Genomic DNA, 20,139 nt, shown 5'->3' with positions numbered 1-20,139 from the left:
CTGTTCCTATTTGGCCATCTTGCTCCGCCCCCCCAAAAAAATCTGGTTCCTAATTTTTCAAGTTTTATTTTTAGAAGTAGAATTTTGAAGTTTTCTTTGTAAATCTTAATTTTTTTTTGTTAAGCATATTTCAGATATTTTATATTTTTATTTTTTATAAATAGAATATGTCTAATTGTATATAATTACAGGACTATTTTATTAGCACTTTTTATTGAATGGATCTTTGGCACCTGTTAAAAAAACAGATCAAGTGGCATTTTTCCTTTGACCTAGTACTATGGTTAATTAACAGTTTAGCTATTATTGAACCATCCTTGCATTATTTGAATATATTCTATTCTGTTAGGACATATTATGTTGTAAATATTCTTCTTGGTTGTATTTGCTAATATTTTAGTTAAGAGCAATCCCAAATTTTCAGAACAAGCAAGAGGCGTATCTGTTTTATTTACTTTATATCCAGCACATAATACCTAGCCCTGTGCCTTAAGCAGAAAAATTCTCAGTAATTATTTGTGAAAATCAGGGTGGTTCCATGATTCACTTGGTTTGGTTTTCTCTTAACTCTTCTGGCCTGTTCTAGAAAGAGAATTTGTGACTAACAGCAATATAAAGACCAAGGAGTTAGTCGTGTAAGAATGCATACAAGTTCTTTGAAAATTATTTGTGTATTCACATGACTTTTTTGATTACTTATGATCTTTTTGGGTCCTTTCTTCCCTGAACAAGGGAAGAAATATTTCAGAACAAGCTGTTCTGAAATATTCTGAGGCATGACTAGGGTGTCTGGTCTGAACTAAACCCATGTGGAGCTTAGGGAAGAACTTCAGCCTGACTTGGCAAATGCCTGAAGTTGGGTCAGTGGCCACAACTTAATTGGCATAGCTAAATTACCTAGCCAGGGTTCCAGGGAGCCACCCAGGAGCCCCACCAGTATAATTCCTAGGCACCTTTCTTTTTCCCTCACCCATAAGATGAAAGTGAATTTCATTCACTCTTCCACAATGATGAATTAAATCTTGCCTTTTAGGGGCCCCGGGAGCATCTCTACTGATGTCCCTGAAGAGCCCAATGGGCTGAGTGTGCAGGCCAGTTCTCTAAACAAAATCATATGTGAAAACCAGAAGAGTGAAAGAAATCTATGACAAAAGGTTACATTGTGTCAAAACAACTGGGATGACTGGTGGCACAAATGAGCAGTGACTAATTATGACCACTCCACGCACCTGTGGTTATTCTAACACTCCCTTGGTGTTACAATAACACTGTATACAACTTCTTGCATACAACTATGTTTCTTTCTCCAACTTTTTCCCATGGCTCCTGTCTTATGGTTGCATAATTGACTCAAAATCTTCAAAAAATTCCACATATCCCATTTTCTTCTTCCTAGTATTCCATGTTTCTATCTAATTAGCCTCTTTGGGCTTTTCTTATGGAAAGTTATATCTACTGTTTGATTTTAGGCAATACCCAGGGGGCTCTTGTACCCAAACACGTCGTACTTCAATTACACTGACTCTCCAGTTGAAAATTCTATTTCAAATTAAATTGAATATATTGTTTTGTATTCCCAATTTAATAGATAGGAACATATTTATGAAAATAAGATCAAAACACTAGTTTATTTTGTTTTATGTCAACTCTCATAGCTTAGTAAAGGGGCAGTTGATACTGCTGATTAAATAAACAAGATGACAACCTAATGCAATGTTAATTACCTTCCCCTCTGGTGCAAGTACCTTTATAATATAAAATACTGTGAAATATAACTGCATTGATATCTGCTTAGGGACTATAGAAGCTAAGTCTTTCTCCATATGGCCAGGGTGAAATGCATTATTGAATTGGTTATTGGGATAATTAAAGTTGCAAATGACTCTTACAAGGAACTTGCTGATAAACTGGTGAATTTACAGCCAGAGTAATTCAGTCTTAAAAGCTATACTTTTGGACAAGGATTATCATCTACTTTGACTGTTCTTGTGGCTCATGTTAGCCGAAAAATTCCAACATTTTACCTCACCTTGTGGTACAGAGACTTGGCATCGGTCCACTTCTCATGCTTCCTCCAGCATCTTTAAGCAGGAACCACAACCAGCAGATGATCTTTCCTATTGAATCACTCCTGCTTCAAAGATGAAGCTTTGCTGTGCAGTGCCAACTTTCACTTTTTCCACATTACATAATCCTCTTCTGTTACCCAGCATTTCCATGCAGCCATCATATAAGTGGAATCAGGAGTGTGGTTTGGTTAATGCTTCATATTGATATTGATGGGCTACAGAATAGCAGGTCCCTTGTTGCCTAGCAACGAAGCAAAGAGCCTCAGCCCACTGACCTCAGTATGAGTACCACTTGCTCATATGCAGCTCCACAACTGAGTGGATCGTTGCCTCATTCTTGATGATTCCCAGCCATATTTAGTGCCTTCATCCCACCCTGATGAGGCTTCTAATTAAATGCAATGATTGCACTGTTGTTGTTGTTTTTCCCCTAGTAGTCTGAAGTTTAATCATGTGGCATACGCTAATCCAAATGCCCTTATTTACTAACTCTGTTGTCACTGACTCTGGGGCCAGGCAGCTTGATTGATGGAAAATGAGATATTTGCTTATCATCCTAAATAGATGCATTAAAATTTACTTGGTACAGTTTTTCTTTCATTTGCTATCAATTCTCTTTCATAGTTTTCTTCAAAGTTATGTTTCCATAACAACAGCAACAGTTAACTTGATTACTATACGTCAGGTACTTCATTTATGTTATCCTTTTTTGATCATTGCAACAACACTATGGGAAAGATTAATATTATTCCATTCTTACATAGGAGAGCTGAAGTTCAGTGAAGTTTTTCTATGGAGTCAGGACCATAACCTAGTTAAGAAACAGCTGTGGTTCAAACCCAGATCTACCTGATTCCAAAGCATAGGTTCATTGTATTGCTTCAGTAGATTAAGATCCAATGACAAAAATTATATACTTATTCTTAAAAGCTCATCCTGTTTCCCAAATCTAAATTGTTAACATTAACAGTTTTCAAAATTCTAAATTAGCAATGACAACTTGCAATCACAAACTGTTGGAACATACCAGGTCTCTCATTAAACTAGAAAACTACAAGGGATTGCTGTTAGTGTGTTGTTTGCCTCAAGATTCAACCAAAGAAAATTATCTGATGAGAGTCCAGATATGTACAAGAACAGTCATCAGTAACATTTCCCAAGTGTTTACTCTTTACCTACTCATCAAAACTAGCCTCTGACATGGGTACTTTGTTATCCACATTAAAGATGAATTAACTGAGATTTTACTTGGAGGAAACTGAGACTCTGAAAGCAGCTTCTCCTAAGCTACACTGTCAATAAGCAATAAAATCAATGTTTAAGTCTAGAATTGTCAAATTCCAAAGACGGTCTTTGAATTGTTTGGATTTACACATCAGAGAAGAAAACAAAACTACTGGCAGAACACATTGACATTGTTCGAAGAGAGAACATTCTTAACACTCTTAAATTAAGTATGTAGCTACAATGTGTTGCTAATAATCATAACAATTATAATAACTGCAGGGATTAACATTTGCCAAGTGTGTAACTGGACACCCAACCCACTACTAAGCACTTTGCTCACATCATCTCACTTGAGCCTTGCAGCCACCCTGGGCTACAGGCACTAATATTATCCCCATTCTATAGTCAAGGAAAAATAAATTGGTTCAGGGTTATAAACAACTAAATTGGGATTAGCATCCAAATCAGTCCAGCCCAAAGTCCAGCTTTCAAACTTGACACTCACTGCTGCCAAGTGTCAGCAATCTGTGGGGAACCAGTCACCCCAAGGAAATGTGAGAATATTTTTGGCCCTTTCTCCTATTGAAAAGTCACTACTCTCTCAAGAATAGTTTTGTCCATGTGTATACACTTTGGCACTCAGCTTAACATTGGAGGAAATAGAGTGCCTCTGTGGGTAGGAAATGGTCAGAGAGAGGCAGGCCACACTTGTTTGCATTAGCCAAGGAGGGGGAAAATTCACATTGGGCAATACCATGACTTTTGCTGAAGTACAGAGATGAGTGAGACTGAGAGCCAACGAGACAGAGGGAGTTACACGCTATACTGTCTACCTGACCCGTCTACAACACACAAGTTGGCAGGCACTCCTCTGATCCAGTTTAGTGATGCCGAATAAAACATCCAAACGGCGCAACTCTAACTGAGCATCCTTATAGCTGTCGCAAACCATTATGGTTTAAAGTGGAAGGAAAATTATCCTAGGAACACTGGCTCTGTTACTGTGAAAGCATTTGTGCTTGACTTGCTGAAGGACACTTGAAGATCCCAGAGCTACACTGCCAAGATTTATGTTCCAATCTTTCTGTCCCTGCTAACTAGAAGTAAGAGAGTAGAACAACAAACAGTGACATTATATCCCAGTGGCCAGAGGATGCCCTTTTTCACTTTGTTTGGCTTGGGATGGGGTAATCAGATAGCCAAGCTTATTAAAATTGTTTGAAACAAAACCAAAAATAGTTTCTGGGTGAGATCTAAGGAACTCCCTTATTAGTTAAGAGTACAAGGTTCACTGCTTGGACTTGGTAACATCTGTTTTGTTGCTCAAGGAATTTTTATGCTTACTGCTGGTTCTTCCTTACTGATGCAAGACAAGTACTTTCAAATGTGCTCCTTGTTTCATAGGGGTTCCAAGGAGATGCTTAAAGGGCATCTTTGGGGTCAGGGGTGCAGAGGTTAGCTCCAGAACAGCTCCTCTTCTCTGCTTTCTGAGGAATGCCTGTTGTTTCAATGCCTTTCTTCTGATAAGAGCACCCTGATTTTCTTTTTTTCTTTTTTTGAGACAGAGTCTTGCTCTGTCACCCAGGCTGGAGTGCAGTGCCACGATCTCGGCTCACTGCAACCTGCAGCCTCCACCTCCCTGGTTCAAGCAATTCCCCTGCCTCAGCCTCCCAAGTATCTGGGATTACAGACACATGCCACCACTCCTGGCTAATTTTTTGTGTGTTTTTAGTAGAAACAGGGTTTCACCATGTTGGCCAGACTTGTCTCGAACTCCTGACCTCAGGCAATCCGCCAACCTCAGCCTCGGAAAGTGCTGGGATTACAGGCATGAGCCACCGCACCCAGCCAAAAGCACCCTAATTTTCCTCTAGAAATCTACAACTCCTTGTCCCTGTGTCTCAAGTAATATGGACTCCTGTGAACCATGCAGGGATGAGTGTAAAAGAGACTTGGGTCTAACAACCCGAGCCTCTAATCCATGTAATCCCAGAGGCAGTTCAGGGAAGGGCACTTGACCCAATTGGGGTCAGTGAGTACTGGGCTTGCTCAAGCCGCGTTTTAGCCTCCCTCCCTTTCTAGGTCTGTGATATGTCTAGAGTCTTGGATTCCTCATTTATAAACTAGGGATGGTGCTATCTATACTTAGAATGGTGCCTGGCAGGGAGTATATATTTTATAAAATATGAGCTATTATTTGTGAACTGATGGGGACAACTTCATTGCTCAATTTTACTAGATTCTTCCTGATTTTTCTATTTAGCAATTACCCAAAATGCCCTTTATAACATCTCCTTCTTCTCAAACAAAAATAGCAGCACCTTCTCATGATTAAGCCAGCCACCCTCTCTACCCACTCAACTTCCTATTCAATTTGTTCTCGTTGCTATTCTAATCCTTCTCATTCCTGGTTCTTGTGTGCATGAGGGACCTGGAGGAAGTTTGCCTCCTGCTGGGCATTTGATGCTCAGAACACTACACTGCCCAATGTGATGATTCTCTGTCTTTTCATCCACCCCTACTCTCAGGATGAACTATTCCATTTGTAACACCATCATGTGGTTATAACCAGGGTTCTATACAATGTCTACTTCTCTGGGTGAAATTCCACCTCTTTCCAGCATTACCCTGAACTTACTTTAATTTACTTCAGTTTTGCCTTTTGCTCATTTTCCAAATTATCCCCCCTTTTTACACCAAGCAAGTTGATGGGCCCTTAGTTTTGACTTGCCTAAAAGAAATTTACAGGGCAGAAAAGTCAGAAGCCGAAGACAAGGGTTCCTCCTGACTTGAAAAAGTTAAAGTTCTCTAAGGATACGATCTTAAGTATCCTGAGACAAGAAGATGGGGCAGACAGAGAAATGTCTTTGAAAATAAGGCAAGAGAAAGGAGACATGTTTTTGAGCCTGGAAAAGGGGACAGTCATCTGGCCATGGAAGAGCCAAATTCAGTGCCATTGATAAGCTCCACCCCTAAGGAGTTGGAATGGGAAGGCTGCCTTGTACAACTGAGGAGGCAGAACCCTGGGCAAAGGTTTTCCAGCCTTCTTCCCATACTGTGAGTGGAGCACAAAAGTAGGGAGACTACAGGACCTTGAGAGAACCAGAAGGCCTGGATAATGAGGACATTAGTAGTAACCATGATGAATTGGTGATTGGGCATGATTTTAGGTGTCTGTGTTACCCAAGGAGGAGAGAGCGCCAACAATGACTGAGCTTAGCCTTCCTGCCATGCTGGCTGGTAGGATGGGCATGGAGAGTCTGACTTTAATCAAAATAAAGCATAGTAAAGAAATGAGATCATCTTGAACACTCAAGTGTGCACTGAGATTGATACCCCACAGATAGCAATCACAGCTTGCTGGGAAGCACCAATATGTGTGAATATGTCCATCAAGCCCTCATCAGAAAAGGGCTCCATCAGAAATGTGGACCCCCAGAACCTCTGTGAAGTGAAATATTTTCATCTGAGGTCACAGCATTAGCCCTCAACATGAGTAAGAGTGTGATCACCAAAATATCTCCTTAAAAAAATCACTTCCTTAACCCCAGGAAATTCATCCATCATCATCCATCTGGAACTTTCTGAAGCCAAGACCACCAATCAATGTCAAAACCAGAATGAGAGGAAACTTTTTGAAGATGCACCCTCCCATCCTCTCATGTCATAGGTGAAAAATGGCTGGCTTTGTTTTCTATGCTTATAAAGGGGGGAAAAAAATCAAGGCAGTTCATGATGCTTAATCTCAAGTATTCTCATTTCCAAATGCCTTTATAGTTCCCAAGTTGTGTCATGAAACTGAGTTACAACCCCATTAAAATGCCACAGTCAATATTTTTTGTTTTATCCCCTAATACTCCAATCCCTGGCTATCGGCAGACAGTAAGGAAACTCCCCAATCCCAAAGATTTGGTTTAGGTTTATTTTGGCCAGGGAAGGAAAGGAGAATTAAGAAAAGACGAGAGACTCAGAACAACGCCTGGCAATGCGGGATCACAAGCCCTATGAATTCAGACAGTCTCTTCGCAGCGCGCTGGGTCTTGCAGCAGGCAGACAGGCGGGCCCGATCAAGTACCATTTTGAAGGAGAGATGTGACCAGACTGAAAGAGTGTCCATTAGTCACCGAGTGCAGGAAATGAAACCTGTTAACCATGCAGCAGCTCATCCCCGAGGACAGAGGGAGCGTGCCCACCTCGTGACTCAACCCAAAGACAATTATGGAATGCAAATATTTAGAAACTGGAGAGTCGTTTAGCTCTCTTCAGAGCACCGAGCGCACCCGCTGCGTTCCCAGCTCCCTTCTATGAAGGAGACCTGCTTCTGAAATTCCCTGGCCTGCAAGGATAAAAGGAAAGAACCTCTCAAATCAGGGTCTTTTTTTCCCATTCTGTGTTTATAAATCTCTGTCAAACATACATTGTTTTCTGGTCATAGATGTCCTCTTAATGCAGGCAGGTAGTTTGGTGTACATGAGGAGTTATCAGTGTTCTGGTAACTCAAACCATGGGCTTCCTTGGGAAGGAATTTGAGAAGGAACAAGAGAAGAACAGGAAAATGATTAGAAACTTTCCACTTGATGTACTTCTGGCCTTGTAGACCCTGCGTAACTCTCTGAGAGCAGAGGATAGGTTTGAGCCCCTTGCATCTCCAGAAGAGTGCCTGGCACAGCGCCTGATGAATGTGAGTTGGGTGGCCAGCCAGACCTCCACATGGCAAGGAGCACTTGGTAGGGCTGGAGTAGAGACCAGCTAGCAGCACTCTGTGGGAGGAGTGCTGCTGCCCTCCTTAAGGTCACTGATTTTCCTCTGAGCACTGCCGTGATTTTTTAAAGCAAATACAGAATATTAAAACTCTGCATAATTAAGGGTTTACTAAAGGAACATATAATAATCTCATATAATATGTAGCTAAAAACTATAGGAATTCATAATGCAGCTAGCTGATGCTCTGGAGTTACTCAGAGATTTCTTTTCCAGTTAAAGTAGAATAGAGAAGAAATTGTAAAATCAACCAGGAGTCATGAATATAAATCTTGAACTTACACCAATTTGTGCCTCAGGCCAGGAGCTCACCTGTTGTGTATCCAAGTGTGGAGGAGACAAAATGAAAGCAGAGGCAAATATCTAGCTAGAACACCTGGCCACACAAACCTGAAAAACATGACAAACTTGTGTCTAGACGAACGGTGGTTCCTTCCGTAAGTTAGACTGAAATGTTAAGTGCTGAAACCAAATGAAATCTATTCATGGGCTCACTGACCAGGTTCAGAAGGAGATGATGGTCCATCTTATGCAGTAAGTGTGACAATTGTTTGTGGCAATTACACCTCTACATCCTGCCCTGCCCACCCCATTTGCCCTACCGTCTCTGACAGTAACACACTTTCCTTCCAGCCTCATCTGTAACTCGATGTGCCTGGTGATCCACCGTCCAGTGCACATTATAAACCATGTAACCATAAAATATGAAATGTCAAGATCATTGAGAATCAGGGTACAGGGTACTATGTGACTGTGCCATACTGCTTGTTTAAATCTCAGAACTGACAAGCAGTTAGCTGACTTGATGGGATGAAAATATAAGGTTTGACTAAAGCACAATTCCAGGTGTGGTCCAGAACCAACAGCGTCAGTCAGCATCACCCGGAAAATTGTTAGAAATGCAAATTATCTGGCCTTGCCCAAGACCCACCGCATCAGAAACTCTGAGGATGAGCTCGGCAATCTGTGCCTCAACAGGTCCCACAGGTGAATCTGATGCAGGATAACATTTGAGAACTAACGGATTAGAAATGGAGGCTGATTATTTAAGGGACCTGACATAATTTCCTAACTCAGCATGGCCTTCCAAGTGGTTCTGTAAGAGCCTGCTTCAACAATGCTTCATTCCTTCCCTTTTGAAATTGTCTTCAGAGAGTAGGACCAGAGTGGAACTTGTTTGTTCACGTGTTTTCTTCATTGGATGGCCTTTTATAAAAAGCCAAGTCACACGGCTTGAGATTTGATCCGTCTCTAAATGACTTTTGTCAATTTTTCAAACTCAGATTCAACCTCAGAGGACAAAGGTTTATTTCGTTGAGGGTGTTCAGAAGAATGTGCTCCAGGGGATTGTCCGCAGGTGTGTTTACTGTGACTTTGAGCGCCTGTTATGGCCAGTCTTTTCTCTGGATTTGTTAAATATAGCATCCACCTGGAACAGTCTGAGAATGTGGCTAGGTAAGGATGAGGCCCAAATACAGAATAACAAAGGACAACTTGATGTGCCAGGAGACACCAGGTTGTGGGTCAGAGGTCAGATGGCACCAAGAAAATAGATGTGTAAAGCTTCTAGGACAGCTCAGCTTGCATCGTTTGGATTCTAAGGGTATTTTTGATGGTATTTTCATGATGAGCCATGAAACAGCTGCCACATTTTGACGGAGATATAGCGATACACTGAGGGCAAAATACCATGCAGGGTTTACAGAGGAGTTTGAGAAGCAAGATGTCTCACAGGCTAATAAAACAAAATTCCACTCCGTTTAGTAAGGCTATCAACACCTAGTTTTCCCATTTGACCCGCATAGTGTTTCCCAGTGAAACGTAGCTTGTGCGTAACTGAGGTCTGGGAAATATTGAGAGGCTGGAATGACCCAAAGCAGCCCCATGCTATGGGAATCAGACAGTGGTTGGATTTACACATAACTCAGAGAGAGACGTTTTCACAGAGCTCCTGTAAAGCAATCCAAAGTGCCATATTTTAAAAAAACTTCCTCATGTGGCTGCCCGCTCCCATTTGAGGAGCAGCCAAGATGTCAAAAGGACAAGAGGAGAGGTTTCTGTTCTGATATTGACCAGAAGCCTTGACTAATTTCTTTGATAGTCCAATATTAATGACTTCACCAAAACCTACAACTAGGTTTTTTGAAGCAGTAAGTTATTTAAATTTTATATGTCCCATGGCCCTATTTCCCATTGCGGGAATATTAGGAGTAAATGTTTTTCTAAATCAATTAGTGAAATAGAATAAGAATAAAAAGAACAATTAAAAAGTCATTGTTGTAATACTTTGTTGTATTTCACCTGAAGGGTCCCCAGCAAGGACTAATAAAGAGAGCAAATTCAAATGGGATTTGCCAATGTATTGGTCAGAAATGCATTCGGCTCCATTAACAACAAACTGACAGTAGCATAAACACATAAAGAAGTGTTTGTTCACATAAGAAGCCTATAGAGTAGCAGTTTTGGGTCAGAAAGATGCCTTCAAGAATCCAAATTTTTCTCTTATTGGTCTTCTATCCTTGTCTTGTGCTTTTGGCTTCTGATGGCAATAGAGAAGTACCTCCAACGTCGCATATTTCAGGTAAAAGAAGAAAGAGGAGATAAAGTACTAGCACATTTCTGCTTACAGCTCATTGGCAGAACAATCACATGGCCATATGTGGCAGTTAAGAAGCCTAGAAAATCAGGTTTTAAACTTTCGAAACCTCTGAAAGAGAGGAGGAGGTTGGGTCAACTAAACTAGAGTGTGTTATTGCAAACAGCATAATAAATAGCAGATGCCTGGATTGATATGTCCTAATGCATTTCAGCAAACATTGTCAAGGGTCTACTCTTGTTAAAGGTGCACATGATACAATGTGATAAAGACGAAAATAACACCAAGTGTATGAGCAAAGCCTTTTGTTTTGTTGGAGGGGTGAAGGAAGGTTGTATAGACTAGGTCAGTGCTCCTCAAGCATTCATATGCGTTCAAAACACCTTGAGATTTTGGTAAAATGCAGATGCTGATTCCATAGATGTGGGGTGGGGCCTGAGATTCCGCATTTATAACAGGCTTTACGGAGATGCTGGTGCCACAAGTCTGTGGAGCACACTATGAAGAGAAAGTGTTTAGGTAACATGTAAACAGAGCCTAAAGCATGGGTAGCAATTCACCAAGTTAAAAAAAAGGAGTCTACCCAAAGCTGGGGGAATAGCAAGTACAAACATACATGCATCCTCATCTATGCAGGCCTTTGCCACACTCTCTGGAGAGTATCTTTTACATATGTGAATGTATTCACACGCATATGTGAATGGATGTTTGGATAGGCACAATAAGTAGATATTATATATTTTATCAATTGTACTATATGCTCATGGCTAGTGAGTGGCCACGCAAATTCTCAACCAATGAGGACCCTACCACACTCTTCTAATACAATTTGTTGGGTTTTGTCTTCTGTGACTTTTCCTTCTGCTATTTATGTTGTGTTTTAGGGAACAGGTTTCACTTATAATGTTTGGGGGAAAACTTCCAGTATTAGTTCTGGAACTGTTTAAGGAAAGAGGAAGAGAACCATGTTAGATCTTAAAAAGCAAGGTTTACCAGAGTCACTTCAAGAAAATGGTTAAGGACACAAACAATAAGGAGCATTCCTTAAATGTTATAAAACCTGTCATAAGCATGACTGGAGCTTAGGGTGACTGACTAACAATTGCGTGACCCGTGGCCTGGAAAAAACTATGGCCAGAGGGATGTTGTGATTTCAGAGGATTTGACAAAATTCAAAGAGCCATTTCTTACACCTGATGCTAGGAATGGCTCTTTGGGGGTATCATGCTGACATGACCCCACACGTGGTTAGTTCAGGTAGCATTTCTATTTCCAGGAGCTAATCCCCCATACTAAGTGAGCATTGCCTTTTTGGGCACATTTGAGAGACCAGCAAGTAGCCTGATATTCTAGAGCACAAGACAAGAGGAGAGGGGTGGTAGCAGATGAGGCTGGAAAGTCAGGTTGGTTAGGCATGCTGAGGCCCTCCTGCCCTCAGCCTACGGGCAGTTCAGAACTACCAAAGTTCATAAATTAGGGAATAACATAATCACACTCAGGCTTTAGATAACTTTGTGGGCAATGCAATGGATAGATGCAGGAAAAGTGTAATGTCTAACCTGAAGTTAGGCCAGGTAGAAGGAGAGATGATGAGACCCTGAATTAAAGCAGTGGCAATAGGAAGGGAGAAAGAGAGCAAGATTCAATCGTTAGGTCAAAGGTAGGCTCAGCTGGGTAAAGGAATTTGTAAGATGTGTGCTTGAAAAAAAGAGAAGCTGAGGATGACTCTAAGACCAAGGTAGCAACTCGGATGAGCGTAGTCTATTTTTTCATTTGCATTTGAAAGTCTTCAGTTGTTCATAGGTCCTCCACACCCATTTGCCTTATTCTTGGTCATTTCATGTATCTGTGACACCAGCCAGGGTCTGAAAGCTTTTGAGATTGAGCCCAAGAGTTCTGGCTGGGCCAACAGGATGAATAATAGTGCCTCCAACTGTGAGAATGAATACAGGAGAAGATAACGTCTGCAGGAGGAAGATAATTCAGAGCTTTACTAATAGAGAGGGGAGTGGTTTGGCCTTCATGGGTTGAGGACTAGCCTGGACCTTGATTCACTTTTTCTGTGACCTTAAGCCAGTTCTTTTGGCTTTCCAGTAGCTATAAAGCAGAAGAAAACATCCACCGCCCTGTGGATAACTCCCCAAAGCCACTAGGCTCATAATATTGATCCTGGCCCAGTACACACTAATCAGTGTCATCTCTCCTCTTTATAGGAAACTTTATGAGCCCTCATTTCCCTGCGCACTCAGCTCTCTAGACTCAGAAAGTATCTGCTGATAGCCCGCACTCCCAGTGCTTCCCCAGAGCAGTGCTGCCTGTGAAATAAAAACTGAGAGGGGAAGAAAAACCAGTCCGGGTGTATCAAGTTTCTCTGGGACCCACCATTCAATTCTCAGTATGCAAGAATTTTTAGAAACAGTCCAGTGTTTATTTTCATGGTTGCACTAAAGACCTCTGGAAATACCATAGATAACCACAGCATCAATAACTATTTAATTTATTACATTTGCACATGCAGATGGAAAGAAACTGATCTTGGCATAAAGACAACAACAAACAAATGTAAATTACAAATCAGACAGTCAAATTGGAAATTGAAGAAGAAAAGACTCAAAATCTGCCTTATGTTTTTCCATTCCCATGTAGTATTATCAGATCCTTTTATGTTTTATTTCTACTAATCTGATGTCTCTCTTCAGTTTTTCTTTTTTCTTCTTATGCATTCATTTTTTTTTTTTTTAAATAAGGCACTCGGGCTAGTCCCAGGGAATGCAAAGATCAAATAAGGCCCTGCCTAGTTAAGTCATGTTTTAATCTTGTGTCTTGTGCAAAGTTTAAGTCAAAAAAAATTTAGCAGATGAATTTAACCTATTAAATGTCACAAAAACCTCTTTTAAGCTGATGCTTTTTAATGAGGAGTTGGGAATAAACTAAGCTGAAAGTAGAAAAAAATCAAGTTCTATACTGGGTACCTTCATGATTATGCCATTTGGTCCCCAATTATCTCCCATATCCGTTTATTTCCTCAAGATGAAGCATCTTCATTAGGTCAAATGCATAAGTAAAAATTACTAAGCTGAAAGCCCACAGGTGACTTTTTCTTCCAAGTAGCACAGCTACAGTTTCTCTCCACCTGCTAATGAGCAGTCCCAGTAGGTTTTGCTCAACCCATGGATTTCTATTTGAAATCAGAAAAGTGAGGCTGGCCACAGTGGCCCACACCTGTAATTCCAGCACTTTGGGAGGCTGAGGTGGGGAGATCACCTGAGGTCAGGAGTTCGAGACCAGCCTGACCAACATGGCAAAACCCTGCTTCTACTAAAAACACAAAAGTTAGCCAGGTGTGGTGGCGGATGCCTATAATCCCAGCTACTTGGGAGGCTGAGGCAAGAGAATCACTTGAACCCAGGAGGTGGAGGTTGCAGTGCCCTGAGATCACGCCACTGCACTCCAGCCTGGGCAACTGAGCAAGACTCCATTTCAAAAATAATAAATAAATAAATAAAACAATAGTGAAACTAGTTCATTTTCAGTTTCCCACGACCTTAAACCTGGTCCACGTTACTATCTACTCTCACTTAGACCAACATCTAAACCATCTAATTAGTGTCTTACTTTCTCTCTTGATCCCTGCATCCTATTCTCTACACTATAAACAAAGTAGTCTTTTGAAAGCACCATCTAATTTCATTAACTCAGTGCCTACAACCATCTGTGGCTCTTGGGGTAACATACCAGAATCCTTAGCATGATGTTATACCCAACAAGACCTACCTACCCCAACATCGCCATATTTGGCTTATACTGTGCTTCTCTTTCCCCTATTATTTGTTCTCATAGCACCATATAGCTCTCTTTGAAACCCTTTGCAAGGTATAATTTTAGTTAATTACTTGATGACCCTCATTTGATAATAAACAGCAAGAGAGCAAAGACTATGTCTATTTTGGCTCATAGTTATATTCCTGGTAGGTAGCTTAAAGACTTGCATACAAAAGGCTTTAACTATATTTTCATTACATGAATGAAGAAATACATAAATAAATGGTCAATTGTTTTCTCAACCACTAGGTACTGTTTTTAGTAGTCAGAAAACATTTAAGGGATGAAAACTATGTCCATTTTGTATAATTCTACAATAAATATTACCTTCCAAATGTCAGGGCCTTGGTGGTAAGTTATCAAGGGAGTCTGTAAAAGGATACATATTTCTACCTTTCCAGAAGAATGAAGGGAGAGGGAAAACATAGTTATGATCCATTATCTGTGAAATTCTCTGCAATTGTCTAAATGTCCCAGTTGTTGAATCAATCTTTAACTCCCTAGAAAAGTACTGTGTGTTCACCGGGGCCTGTCAGGGGGTGGGGGGGCAAGAAGACGGAGAGCATTAGGACAAATAACTAATGCATGCAGGGCTTAAAACCTAGATGACTGATTGACAGGTGCAGCAAACCACCATGGCACATGTATACCTATGTAACAAACCTGCCCATTCTGCACATGTATCCCAGAACTTACTTACAGAAAAAAAGTACTATGTGTTTTGTTTATAGAAAACATGAATTTTGTGGGTTTTTAAAAATAAATAGCCAATTATTTTACAACTGCTATAGAAAACATTCTTGTTTGTTTCGATTTTATTTACATATTGGCCCACCTTTTATAGCATACTAGTTGTTAGACATTGGACCAAAGATGGATAAGATATACCCAATGTTCTTGAAAATATCTGAGCCCCACAAGGCATGATTGTCTCTTAAACAATACTAAGCAGTAAGAATTGCAATAGGAATGTGCGTATGTCCCAAATGAGAAGGAACTGATATGCCAGGAAAGTCTAGAAACTTATTTTGAGGTTTATATGATCAATACATCCAAGAAGTTTATAACACTTGGCCATGCATAGTATATACCAAGTGAAAAAAAATGCCCTTTCTTTTGTGTGTGTAGTTAAATATTGTGTCCAATTAAAATTTCATCTGAACAAGATCTTTCTTAACCTCTGATTCCTGTGTAACTTCCATTGTCCTGAATTGTTTTCTTCATTTCTGATTTTTGATTCTTGTTACCAACTTTGTCTATGGCAGGGGTCCCCAGTCCCTGGGCCACAGACTGGTACTGGGTCATGCCTGTTAGGAACCAGGCTGCACAGCAGGAGATGAGCAGCAGGTGAGCAAGTAAAACTTCATCTGTATTTACAGTCGCTCCTCATCACTTCGCATTACCACCTAAGCTCTGCCTCCTGTCAGGTGAGAGGCAGCATTAGATTCTCATAGGAGGAGGAGTTCCTATTGTGAACTGCACGTGCGAGGAATCTTGGTTGTGTACTCCTTATCAGAACCTAATGCCTGACGATCTGTCACTCCTCCCATCACCCCCAGATGGGACCGACTGCTTGGAGGAAAACAAGTCCAAGTCTCCCACTGATTCTACATTATGATGAGTTGTATAATTGTTTCATTATATATTACAATGTACTAATAATAGAAATAAAGTGCACAATAAATGTAATGTGCTTGAATCATCACAAAACCAACCCCCTGCTCCTTGGTTCATGGAAAAATTGTCTTCCACAAAACTAGTCTGTTGTGCCAAAAAGGTTGGGGACCACCAGGCTACGGCATTTTCCTTCAAGTGACCTCCCAGTAGTCAACCTTGACTACACTAACAACTTTGTCTCCTGCATCACGGACAGAACCAGTAAATAGACTCCTGATCAGCCCTATAGTTCATCCATCCCTCCAACCTAGGTAAGACCTGTACATGTGTTTTATGTAAAGAGGAAGATAGACATGAACACAAATAAAGTGCAACACCAGCAAAAGCAAACAGTGTGGTGGTATGAGAGGCCGCACAGCATGTACTTGACAGTATGTGTTCTAGATTAAGAAGTCAGATGCTATCTCTTATTAGGTGGATGAAATGAAGCAAGTTACTTAACCCAGTCATGAATGAGAATGATAATGATAACTATCTCATAAAGCAATAGCAAGTATTAAAGTAAAGAATTTATGTAATATGCTTAATACAGTACCTGGTACCTAAAGGACAAACAATAAACAATAGACATAACAATGATTAACAAAGGAATTATAAGATGTGTATAAAATGCTGCAGGAAACCAAATCAAGTTATGAGTGACTCTGCTTAAGGAGAAGTTCACCGAAGGAGAGACATTTGAGCTAAACATCGAAGAGTAGAGGGAAGCCAGGAGGGAGATTGGCAAAATGACATTCAGAGAAAGGAAACATCACAAACTAAAAATAAATGGTAGATTTGAGGCTTAAGAGACTACAGAAAAAAATAAATGATAAGCTCACTTGAATCAGGGGCTCAGCTATGGATCACAGAGAAGAATCTAAACTAAATCTTGGAGATATTTCCTAGAATGTGTTAAGGTGATGGCATAAATTGTATTAAAGGTGTTTGTGTGTAAAGTATATGCCATTAACAGCCTTGACTTCACAATATGGAGTCGTTATTAAAAGCTCACTCTCTTCTTTGAAGACATTTATAGGGAACTGCTAAGTGTTTTTATAATCATGATTATCAGCTACTTCTGTTGTTGAAAATTCCTCTTAACATTTTGCTGACCAAAGTGCACATTTTCAGGGTCAAACTATAAATTCAAAGATATAAGCCACGATTTCCTTGTTTACTCAGAGGCTACGTCTGGGCTCTGGAGAGACATTCTTCTAAACTCTTCCAAAAATACACTTTTGGTCATCACATTCAAATAGAACATTCTTCTTGAAGCTTACTATTTTATGTCAATGTCTGTCTCTGTCTCCCCACACCCCCTATGCTGGCCCTTCTCACTCTTTTTGTCAGTTCGAACTCTTTCATGATTGGCACCCTCCCTGTGAGACTTTGAACAATTTGGTATTTTGCTTATGTTTGTTTTTAGCCTCATGTATGCTATGAATCACCCAATACTTTCTACTCCATTACTACCAAGTTGACATTTGAGAAACACAGTTTGCTATTTTATTTTCCTCTCCCATTATTCATTCGGCCCCTCCAAATGTATTTTTTTTTTTACACATGAACCCAGTACTAAAAATACACATCACTTGAAGGTTCTGCCAAAATACTTAGTGAATGAGTAATTCAACTTATCCAAGACCAAAAGAAGTATGGGGGTCCTCGGAAATGAATGAACCAATTTGTCTGAAACCTGACTTCATTAAGACATAAATGTGTGACTATATGGGATATAAAGTCACTGAGTCAGTCTGACATTCAATGCAGACCTCATGTCAGCCTTCAGGAATTGACATCCTTCCCCAAATATTGCAGGTTCAGCCAATGTTCTTATTCACAGCACAAGCATAGTGTGACCCCTGTGTTCTTTTTTAAAATTTCTTTATGGCTCTAATCTTTATCTATGTTTATTTGCTTGCCTGTATGATTTTCTGTGCTGTTTTCCCAGCACAAAATCAGTGCCTTGGACAGGGTAGGTACTCAAATTTGTTGGATCAATTGTCAACCCCAAAGTCCAATAAGCCCTAAGTATTAATTCCTTTTTTAACTTATATTATTCTTAAGAATAAAATAATAGCAATGGTTATAATTCATGACTCCTTGCCACATGGCTAGAACTGTGCTAGCATACTAATAGAGCTATACAACATTATCCTGTGTCATCCCCACAGCTTCTCGGAGTGATCAATACTTGTATCTCATTTTGCAAATTTTGCAGACTATTGAAGCTCAGAGAGGTTAGGTAATTCATCCAAGGTCACATAGCATAGAAGCAAAAGCTTAGGCCTTAAGTCTCAGACTGCTTTACCAGTTTATCATACTGCCACTCCTTACCATCAAGTGCCACGTATCTTCATCAAATAAGTCCTTTTTTGTTGAGTCTTGATTAGAGCTAAAGAAAGGAGTTGTCAGTGTGAGTGACTTGCTTCCCCTCTTCTCATATGCTGCAAAGCGTTAAGGATGATTATTCACTCTCCTGCTTCTTGTCCCTCTGGCTACTTCAGTCCACCACACCCTTTGGGAAAAACAAAACAAAACTGACCTCTTTTCCAAAACTCATCCATCTTTCCCAGTTATATTTCTTTTCTTTCTTTCTTTTTTTGTTTTTTTTTTTTGTTTTTTTTTTTTTGTTTGTTTTTTGTTTTTGTTTTTTTTTTTGTTTTTTTTTTTGGAGACGGAGTTTCACTCTTGTTGCCCAGGCTGGAGTGCAGTGCTGCAATCTCGGCTCACCGCAACCTCTGCCTCCCGGGTTCAAGCAATTCTCCTGCCTCAGCCTCCCAGGCTCCCAGGTAGCTGGGATTGCAGGCATGCGCCAACATGCCAGGCTAATTTTGTATTTTTACTAGAGATGGGGTTTCTCCATGTTGGTCAGGCTGGCCTTGAACTCCTGACCTCAGGTGATCCACCTCGGCCTCCCAAAGTGCTAGGATTACAGGTGTGAGCCACTGCGCCTGGCCTCCCAGTTATACATCTAAGCAAATCTGGGGGGACCCAAGCTTCACAGTAAACTCCTACCATCAAACTAGTTCATAAGCTCCCCGTGATCCTGAGGGATTTCGCAGGCCACTGGAAGTGTGTGACCAACTGCATCAAAGGTGGCTAACTCTCCAAAACAAGCAAACCAGGGGAAGGACCTCCTTTGGATGCTCCTTGCTGTTTTCCTTGTGGATCCAGTTCCATGCCTCTGCCTGGGACTTTTAAAGATCTCTGGCTTTATTTACTCTCTCCACTTCATCTAGTGAGCCTTGAGTCACAGCCACCAGCCATCCAGATAAAGTAACCACTTCTTTCTTCTTTCTTGCTTGCTGGCTTTTGTGCTTTCTTGCTTGCTTTCTTCTTTCTTTCTTTTTTTTTTTTTTTTTTTATACTTTAAGTTCTAGGGTACATGTGCATAACGTGCAGGTTTGTTACATATGTATACTTATGCCATGTTGGTGTGCTGCACCCACCAACTCGTCAGCACCCATCAATTCATCATTTATATCATGTATAACTCCCCAATGCAATCCCTCCCTCCTCCCCCCTCCCCATGATAGGCCCCAGTGTGTGATGATCCCCGTCGCGAGTCCAAGTGATCTCATTGTTCAGTTCCCACCTATGAGTGAGAACATGCGGTGTTTGGTTTTCTCTTCTTGTGATAGTTTGCTAAGAATGATGGTTTCCAGCTGCATCCATGTCCCTCCAAAGGACGCAAACTCATCCTTTTTTATGCCTGCATAGTATTCCATGGTGTATATGTGCCACATTTTCTTAATCCAGTCTGTCACTGATGGACATTTGGGTTGATTCCAAGTCTTTGCTATTGTGAATAGTGCCTCAATAAACATACGGGTGCATATGTCTTTCTGGTAGAATAATGTATAATCCTTTGGGTATATACCCAGTAGTGGGATGGCTGGGTCATATGGTACATCTAGTTCTAGATCCTTGAGGAATCGCCGTACTGTTTTCCATAATGGTTGAACTAGTTTACAATCCCACCAACAGTGTAAAAGCGTTCCT

This window comes from Rhinopithecus roxellana, chromosome 3 (genome assembly GCF_007565055.1).
Source record: "Rhinopithecus roxellana isolate Shanxi Qingling chromosome 3, ASM756505v1, whole genome shotgun sequence".
NCBI lineage: Eukaryota > Metazoa > Chordata > Mammalia > Primates > Cercopithecidae > Rhinopithecus > Rhinopithecus roxellana.
The sequence above is the reverse complement of the archived record's forward strand: the minus strand, read 5'-3'. Positions refer to the sequence as shown.